Genomic DNA, 10,558 nt, shown 5'->3' with positions numbered 1-10,558 from the left:
TTTGTATAACTTTTGTTTCTTTTTCACTAATGACTACTATCCCAGATACGTCATGGTATGGAATTCTTTGGACTACAAGATCAAACCAAATAGTAGAACAGGGTCTCATAAATAATGTTCAACAAATTGGAATTCATTTAGCAACCGATTTTTATCTTCCGTTTGAACTCATTTCCATAATTCTTCTAGTTTCTTTAATAGGTGCAATTACTATGGCTCGGCAATAAGAAAACTTAGAAAAAGTAAAAATTATAAGAATTGCAAATCTAAAATAAATAACTAAAGAATCACAATTTTGATTTAGTAAAACCCATCTACTGCCAACAAATACCTCCTTTCTTTTCTCTTTTGTTGTGTAATTGTTCTATTGTAATTAATTGAATCGGTTCAATTCTTTGCCCTCATATTGAAATGAATCGAGATTGATAAGGAGTTAGTTAATGATGTTTGAGCATGTACTTTTTTTGAGTGTCTATTTATTTTCGATTGGTATCTATGGATTGATCACAAGCCGAAACATGGTTAGAGCTCTAATATGTCTTGAACTTATACTGAATTCAATTAATCTAAATCTCGTAACATTTTCTGATCTATTTGATAGTCGCCAATTAAAAGGAGATATTTTCGCCATTTTTGTTATAGCCCTTGCCGCTGCTGAAGCCGCTATTGGACTATCCATTCTTTCTTCCATCCATCGTAATAGGAAATCCACTCGTATCAATCAATCTAATTTATTGAATAATTAGACTTTTTAATAATTAGACATAAAATCCTCTAAACAAAGGCGCACATATTAAAATAATATAGAAATCCATACTATTTTCTTAGTATTATTTGAGAATATCCTTTTTTTTTTAGTAAGTAGGTTATTGCATAGTATTCTTTTTCACTTAAATGAATTTTTGTATTTGTAATTCATTGATATTGCAATATTCAAATTGCAATAATTTATATTGAAAAGACGATAGCCAATAAAATAAATTGGCTAATTCGAAATCGTCTGTACAATTTGTAAAATTCTTTCTTATTGTTGAAGTCCAAAATTCAAGTCTCTTGGCTCTTTTCACGCTTTCTCACAAACGGATTAAAAAATAGATTTTTAATTTTGAAGTTTGGATAAACCATTGCTTCGTCTGGTGTCTACAATACATATGACTCATATAGTACTAATTTTCTTTTTACCAGATCGAAAAATTTTATGTTGAAAAGAAAAATTTATAGATCCAATGTCACATTCCGTAAAAATTTATGATACATGTATAGGATGCACTCAATGTGTACGAGCTTGTCCAACAGATGTATTAGAAATGATACCCTGGGATGGATGTAAAGCCAAGCAAATTGCTTCCGCGCCGAGAACCGAAGATTGTGTGGGTTGTAAGAGATGTGAATCTGCCTGCCCGACAGATTTTTTAAGTGTCCGCGTTTATTTAGGGCCTGAAACAACCCGTAGCATGGCTCTATCTTATTGATACGTTACAAAAACAAAAAACTTCATTTGAATCGTCTGATTCCTCTTTACCGAAGAAGCCTGTGCTCGAAATAATCGAGCACGGGCTTTTCTGGTCAAAACGTATCTTGTCTTTATCACTTTATCATGAGTTATTTTCCTTGGTTAACAATACTTGTTGTTTTGCCGATATTTGCCGGTTCATTAATTTTCTTTTTACCTCATAAGGGAAACAAAATCGTTAGGTGGTATACTATATCTATTTGTTTATTAGAATTCCTTCTAATGACTTATGCGTTCTGTTATCATTTCCAACTGGAGGATCCCTTAATTCAATTAAAGGAGGATTATAAATGGATAGATGTCTTCGATTTCCATTGGAGATTGGGAATCGATGGACTTTCATTAGGATCCATTTTATTGACAGGATTTATCACTACTTTAGCTACTTTAGCAGCTTGGCCAATTACACGGAATTCGCGATTATTCTATTTCCTGATGCTCGCAATGTATAGTGGTCAAATAGGATTATTTTCTTCGCGAGACCTTTTACTTTTTTTTATCATGTGGGAGTTAGAATTAATTCCTGTTTACTTACTTTTATCCATGTGGGGGGGAAAGAGGCGTCTATATTCAGCTACAAAGTTTATTTTGTATACTGCAGGCGGTTCTATTTTTTTCTTAATCGGAGTTCTGGGTATGGGCTTATACGGTTCCAACGAACCAGGATTAGATTTGGAAAGATTAATTAATCAATCATACCCCGCAACCTTGGAAATACTTTTATATTTTGGCTTCCTTATTGCTTATGCTGTCAAATTGCCGATTATACCCCTACATACGTGGTTACCAGATACCCATGGGGAAGCACATTATAGTACATGTATGCTTTTAGCGGGAATATTATTAAAGATGGGAGCATATGGATTGATTCGGATCAACATGGAATTGTTACCTCATGCTCATTATCTATTTTCGCCCTGGTTAGTAATAATAGGAGCTATCCAAATAATCTATGCAGCTTCAACTTCTCTTGGTCAACGAAATTTCAAAAAAAGAATAGCTTATTCCTCTGTATCTCACATGGGTTTCATAATTATAGGAATTGGTTCCATAACCAACATTGGACTCAATGGAGCTATTTTACAAATATTATCCCATGGATTTATTGGTGCTACACTTTTTTTCTTGGCAGGAACCGCTTCTGATAGAATGCGTCTTGTTTATCTCGAAGAACTGGGAGGAATATCTATCCCAATGCCTAAAATTTTTACCATGTTTAGTAGCTTTTCAATGGCTTCTCTTGCCTTACCAGGAATGAGTGGTTTTGTCGCAGAATTAGTAGTATTTTTTGGACTAATTACTAGTCCAAAATTTTTGTTAATGCCAAAAGCACTAATTACTTTTGTAATGGCAATTGGAATGATATTAACTCCTATTTATTTATTATCTATGTTACGCCAGATGTTCTATGGATACAAGCTATTTAATGTTCCAAACGCAAATTTTGTGGATTCTGGACCACGAGAACTCTTTATTTTAATCTGTATCTTTTTACCAGTAATAGGAATTGGTATTTATCCAGATTTTGTTCTCTCCCTATCCGTTGACAGGGTAGAGGCTCTCTTATCCAATTATTATCCTAAATAGGTTTGGTTTTTTTTACTAGTCTGCTCTATTAATGCAGAAATAAGTAAAAAAGTATAATTAGATCTATCTCGAATTTTTGAGAACCCTTTGAGAAGGCGCTCAAGGGGTTCTCAAATAAAATATAAAAGTAAAAACGTTCATTTCATGAACGTTTTTTTTTATGTAATCATTTAGGTGTTAATGTAAACGAACCATAACTATGTAAACCTATTCCTAATAGATTGATACCAAAATAACAAATCCAAATTATAAGAAATCCTATCGAAGCTATAAGTGCAGAATTCGTACCCTTCCAATTTGGATTTGTTCTACTATGTAAATAAATTGCGAATATGGTCCAAGTAATAAATGCCCAAGTTTCCTTAGGATCCCAATTCCAATAGGATCCCCAGGCCTCATTAGCCCATACTGCTCCACAAAGAATACCTATGGTTAAAAGGGTAAATCCTAGGCTAATGATACGATAACTCCAAGAATCCAAACGCTCCGTTAATTGATATTTGTAATAATTTGGAAATGAAGGGACAGGGGCGCTTTTTAAAGCACTTCTTTTTGCATAAAAAAATGCAATCTCACTAAAGAAAAATGTTTTATTTAAAACATTTTTTTTCTTTTTAGAAAAGAAATGGAAATTATTTCGAAATCTAATGATTAGAATAGCGGCAGATAATAAGGATCCGCACAAAAGAGTTGCATAACTTAATAACATCATACTGACATGCATCATTAACCACTGAGATTGTAGAGCAGGTACTAGTATCGTGGATTGATGCATTTCAGTTAAAAGACCCGACGTGGCAAAGCCTTGCGTTAAAATAGTACTTGGCGTAGTTATTGTGCTTAAATCATTTTTAGAGTTCTGTATTTTAGGAATGGTATGAAGAATATACAGAGCCCATGAAAGGAAGATCAATGACTCATATAAATTACTTAATGGAAAATGTCCCGAAGAAACCCAACGAGAAACTAAGAATCCTGTTATAGAGAAAAAAGTAACTATCATTCCTTTTTCTGACGAATCACGTAATCTCCCAAGTTCACGAACTAATAAGGTTATCAAATGAATCGTAATCACAATTGAAATCGTTGAGAAAGAGATATGAGTTAGTATATGTTCTAAAGTTGCAAATAGCATAAGGGGAAGGTCCCATTACAAAATTGTAAATTTCGAATTGATTTCTAATCTATTGTATTCCTTTTCAAGAATGCCGCCACTCGGATTCGAACCGAGATGCTTGAGCACTGCTTCCTAAGAGCAGCGTGTCTACCAATTTCACCATGGCGGCTAACTTCAAATAATAGGTAACTTAAAAGAATAATAGCTATTATCTCGGGAATCGTCGATATTGGGAAAGTCCATAAAATTTAGGAACATTAGAGTTTTCATTAAAATGGACTTCGTTTGGTAGTATCGTTTCCATTTTTTTTTTACAATAAACTCTTGCTTTGCCCAATAGAAACACTGGTTGAAAGAGTTGGAACTTCTTTTTTCTAACTTGCAATTATAGATATAGAACTAATTTTTTCTAATTAATTTATCGTTTAAATTTTGAAAATTCTTTCAATACAATGAAAAAAATCCAAAAGGGTTTCTATTTAATGATGAAATTAAAATGGATAAATAGAAAAGGCTTTTTGGATTTTTGAAAAATTTCTAGAATGAAAGTCTTTATGCTCTTATTAATAAGATTTACTAACCTTATGATTTTGGATAAGATAGGTGGAAGTTGTAAGTCCTATTGTAAGAATACTCCACTTTTCATAATTTTCATAATAAAATATGAGCATTCTATTATGAAAATTATGAAAAGTTCATTGATAGGAAAAGAATACTTAGCACACAGTATACCAAACAAAACTTTTTTTTATTGTATATATAAGAGGGGTTTGTTATAAGAATATTGTACCGAAGTAATTCGACACATAAAAGTACATTCAAAGAAGAATCCAAATTATTAAATAATTGGAATTCTTTTTTGAAAAATCAATTCATATTATTCCAAAATCTTATTATTTGTTTGTTTGTTGCCCAGAAAAACCCTTTGGTTTTGGATGCTCATTACCACTGGAAAATGATCTTGATTTTACTAAAGAATAAGATTGTACTATGGAAAAATAAGTCTTTTTCTTCCAAATATTTTTACGAATACGCTTTTTTGACATTGAAGTACGTTTTTTTGGAACTGCCATTCAAAAAGGAAATTACTTTTTTCTAGTTGTATGTGAAAGACATCTATTGCTGCAAATCAATCCTTCTTTCTTGTTTTTATTAGTATTTATACTTAGATACTGAAAGATACTGAAATTGTGAATTATTTTTTACTTCATTTTGTCTAATGCGGATAAGACAAGAATTTTTAAACATTTTTTCTGTATATATTTTATACTTTGTTTTAATAATATAGAATATATAGAAGGGTTTCCCATTTATATCTATTTATATATCAAGTATACTCCATATATAGATATATGGTATGGAAGCCTATCCCCCGGGGGGATAAAAAGAAGGGAAAATTCAAATAGTTAATTAAGCTCAGAATGATATTGTATTGTATTCCATAAAGGAAAGGAATTCTAATCAAAACAAAAAATACTGAGTCTCTTAAACAAGACATTCTAAAACTTAGGTAATTTATAGTCATAAGGACTATTCGATAATTTCTTATAAACATAGATTTTCATTGGAATTCACTCAATCAGTTATGGAACAAGAGAGCTGTTTCATCTTTGTTTTAAAGAAATATAAAAATGAATAGAAAGTAAAAAGTAAAACGATTCCTTTTTTTTTTTTTGTAAATATCTTTATTTAGATAATAACTAGGTAACGAAGTTATTTGATTAACTTTTTGAATTTAACCAACTAAACCCATTCTTCATTTTTTATTATTTCAATGAGATAAATTTTTAAAAAATGAAGAATTCCAGTATTTTTTCTTATTCTTTTTATTTATTCTTTCAGAAAGAGATAAGAGTTGGTTTGGTGAATCGGAAACAATTTTATAGAAAAATTGAAGTAAAAATCGCAATTTCTTTTCTTATGGAACATACATATCAATATGCATGGGTAATCCCTCTTCTCCCACTTCCAGTTATTATGTCAATGGGATTTGGCCTTATTCTTATTCCGACAGCAACAAAAAATCTTCGTCGCATATGGGCTTTTCCTAGTGTTTTACTCTTAAGTATAGCTATGGTATTCTCAGTTCAACTGTCTATTCAACAAATAAATGGAAGTTCTATCTATCAATATCTATGGTCTTGGACCGTCAATAATGATTTTTCTTTAGAATTTGGATACTTGATTGACCCACTTACTTCTATTATGTTAATACTAATTACTACTGTAGGAATCCTGGTTCTTATTTATAGTGATGGTTATATGTCTCACGATGAAGGATATTTGAGATTTTTTGTTTATATAAGTTTTTTCAATACTTCTATGTTGGGATTGGTTACTAGCTCCAATTTGATACAAATTTATTTTTTTTGGGAACTCGTGGGAATGTGTTCTTATTTATTGATAGGCTTTTGGTTTACACGACCAATCGCAGCGAGTGCTTGTCAAAAAGCTTTTGTAACTAATCGTGTAGGGGATTTTGGTCTATTATTAGGAATTTTAGGTTTTTTTTGGATAACAGGTAGTTTAGAGTTTAGGGATTTGTTCCAAATCGCTAATAACTGGATTCCTAATAATGGAATTAACTCTTTACTTACTACTTTGTGTGCTTTTTTATTATTCCTTGGTGCAGTTGCGAAATCCGCACAATTCCCTCTTCACGTATGGTTACCCGATGCTATGGAAGGACCCACTCCTATTTCGGCTCTTATACACGCAGCAACTATGGTTGCTGCGGGAATTTTTCTTCTAGCTCGACTTCTTCCTCTTTTCATATCTTTACCTTTGATAATGAGTTTTATTTCTTTAGTAGGTACAATAACACTATTCTTAGGAGCTACTTTAGCTCTTGCTCAGAGAGATATTAAAAGAAGCTTAGCCTATTCTACAATGTCTCAATTGGGTTATATGATGTTAGCTCTAGGTATAGGTTCTTATCAAGCTGCTTTATTCCATTTGATCACTCATGCTTATTCAAAAGCTTTATTGTTCTTGGGATCTGGATCCGTTATTCATTCAATGGAACCTCTTGTTGGGTATTCACCAGATAAAAGTCAAAATATGGTTCTTATGGGCGGTTTAAGAAAATACATTCCAATCACAAGAACTACTTTTTTATGGGGTACACTTTCTCTTTGTGGTATTCCACCTCTTGCTTGCTTCTGGTCCAAAGATGAAATCCTTAGTAATAGTTGGTTGTATTCGCCCTTTTTTGGAATAATAGCTTCCTTTACTGCAGGATTAACTGCCTTTTATATGTTTCGGATATATTTACTTACATTTGGTGGGTATTTGCGTGTTCATTTTCAAAATTACAGTAGCACTAAAGAGAGTTCCTTGTATTCAATATCCTTATGGGGAAAAAGGATACCCAAAGGAGTGAATAGGGATTTCGTTTTATCAACAACGAAGAGTGGAGTTTCTTTTTTTTCACAAAATATACCCAAAATTCAAGGTAATACAAGAAATAGGATAGGATCCTTTACTACGTCTTTTGGGGCTAAAAACACTTTTGCCTATCCGCATGAAACGGGAAATACTATGTTATTTCCTCTTCTTATATTACTACTTTTCACTTTGTTCATTGGATTCATAGGAATCTCTTTTGATAATGGAGGAATGGATAATGGAATAGCAGAGTTAACCATATTATCAAAGTGGTTAACTCCCTCAAAAAACTTTACCCAGGAAAGTTCTAATTCTTTTGTAAATTCATATGAATTTATTACTAATGCAATTTCTTCTGTAACTCTAGCTATCTTTGGTTTATTCATAGCATATATCTTCTATGGATCTGCTTATTCTTTTTTTCAGAATTTGGATTTAATAAACTCTTTTGTAAAAAGAAATCCTAAAAAAGAATTTTTGGATCAAGTAAAAAAAAATATATACAGTTGGTCATATAATCGTGGTTATATAGATATTTTCTATACTAGGGTCTTTACCCTCGGTATAAGAGGGTTAACCGAACTAACGGAGTTTTTTGATAAGGGTGTTATTGATGGAATTACCAATGGAGTGGGTCTTGCTAGTTTTTGTATAGGAGAAGAAATTAAATATGTAGGGGGAGGTCGAATCTCGTCTTATTTATTCTTTTTTTTATGTTATGTATCTGTGTTTTTATTCTTTTTTCTTTCTTAAGTTAAGGAATTCAAGTCTCTTGCAAAAATAACTATCCTACCCCTTTCTACAATCTCTCTATAATCCCACCTTGTTACATAAGGTAAGTATTGTATAATCGTTCGGTTTTCCGCGATTTTTTCCATTCCTCTGTGTAAATACCCTAATATGGGTTCACAATCAATAACATCCTCACCATCAAGAGTAACGATCAGTCGAAGAACACCATGCATTGATGGGTGTTGAGGGCCCATATTGACTATCATGAGATCTTTTTTTGTAAGCGGTAGACTCATATCCTTTCTTCCTTAATTCATTATTCCATGAAAATGGATTATTCCATGAATTCCTCAAAGTGAGGCTCATCAAAATGAAAAATCTAAGACTACTATAAAGACTACTAAAAAAATAATAAAACAAGAAAAAAATTTGAAGGATTAAATTACTGCTCCCGAATATTCAACTGACCGATTAATTTCTTATAACGTACTCTATTTTTCTTTGCCAAATAAGCCAGCAAACGTCGACGTTTTCCCAAAAGTCTTCGTAGACCTCTTTCCGATGAAAAATCTTTTTTGTGTAATTCCAAATGTGAAGCAAGTCTCCGTATCTTATTGGTGAAACTGAATACTTGAAATTCAACAGAACCCCTGTTTTCTTCTTTTTCTTCTTTAACCATAAATCCTAAAATTTTTCTACCTCCTTTCTTTTTCATGTATTTTTCTGATCAGGAAAAATAAAAAATTATGTCAGTTATTTTGAAGTTATTCTAATCTCGTACACACACAAATTTGCAATTATTCATCTACTACTGGAATTTGGATTTTTTTTATCGATGCAAATTGGATTTGGATAGAAGGGTACATTCTTTCTACTATTTTAGATAGAAGAAATGTTTCTTCTATCTAAATATAGTAGAAAGAATTTTGCTGATTTATTTATTGCTATATGCAATTTATGGAATTGATACACCATTTAATTGATATCATTTAGCAAAATGAAACACAGCATAGGCATCCATCTTTTGGCTCGAGAATTTCACGGGATAGAGATATGGTATAAGAAATAGACTATTAAGTAACTCTAAATGAATTGTGGATACATCTGTATCCTTAACATACTGAAACGATTGCCATTATTCGTATCAAACCAATAGCGATTCATACAAGCTAAATCTTCTAATCAATGGTGGGCCAATAATGAATTTTTTTGCATATGTATTAAGACGCTTGGCCTGATTTCGAAATTGTCCAGAGTTTTATATGTTGTTTTCATTGCAAAATGATGGGTCTCCTTCCATAACTTTCCAATTACGAGTACGAGAATTGAAAGACATAAATATTCTAAATTCTCTACGGCGTCTAGTAGATAGATAGAATATTTTCAGGAACAAGAAAATCAGAAGAATCTTTCTCTCTATTCACTATCATTCCGCGTCTTCGACTTCTATTAGTTTCTTTTCTTCTTTAATGCAATAGCTATAGTTTGATATAAGAATCCATTTCTCAAAGTAATGGAAACCATTCTCTTATAGGAAATGGTTCGAAAATCGCTATTCCACCTTTTAGGTATCGTGAAAAGTGATACCTGTGAAGATCGTGCATTTCAGTCAAATTCAGATCCGTTTTTCGAGTCCATGATATAATATAACCAAATTGGATAGATCTTCCACCTGTTTAGCTAAGAAAGAATAGATACAGAGGTGGATAATAGATCGATATGAAGATCATGAGCTGCCCCATAATGAAACCGCCAGTAGTCGCAAATATCTCCTTCTTCCCTAATCCAAGATTGGAGAAAGAAGATCTAAGAGGGACCTATGGAGAATGTAGTCAGAAATCCATAATAGAGTCTGACCACAACGACCGAATTAATTATCCTCATCGAGAAACTTAGACTACTAAATAGAAAAGATTTGAAAATCATGGCATGGGTCTCCTTTTTTTCTTTCTTTAGAGTTTTCTATATGCACAATTTCTCGATGTTTCGATGAGAATTTCTTGACTTTCCATATATAGAAAGAGATAGACTATAAATGACATCTCTTATGTCAATAAGACCAAAGGGATGGATATTAAATGATAGGAAGTGCTAGGAAGTGAAATAGAATGAAATAGAGCCACTTTGGGCTTCCCTATGAAATGAGGCATGGAACGGAGCCACTACGAAGAAATTATGGGAGTTACGAAAGAAGCTTCGGACTCATATTGTTCATGGGTTGA

At 32.2% G+C, this 10,558-nt stretch overlaps 1 non-coding gene across 1 annotated transcript; it reads right to left on the bottom strand.

The window, feature by feature from the left end:
* Positions 1-4,306: 4,306 nt before the first annotated feature.
* Positions 4,307-4,386, bottom strand: TRNAL-UAG. Its single transcript has one exon. It is a non-coding gene; the product is annotated as a tRNA-Leu (tRNA).
* Positions 4,387-10,558: the final 6,172 nt, after the last annotated feature.

The sequence above is a fragment of the Hordeum vulgare genome, unplaced genomic scaffold (assembly GCF_904849725.1).
Source record: "Hordeum vulgare subsp. vulgare unplaced genomic scaffold, MorexV3_pseudomolecules_assembly, whole genome shotgun sequence".
NCBI classification, from domain to species: Eukaryota; Viridiplantae; Streptophyta; class Magnoliopsida; order Poales; family Poaceae; genus Hordeum; species Hordeum vulgare.
This window is presented reverse-complemented; position numbering and strand designations above follow the sequence as displayed.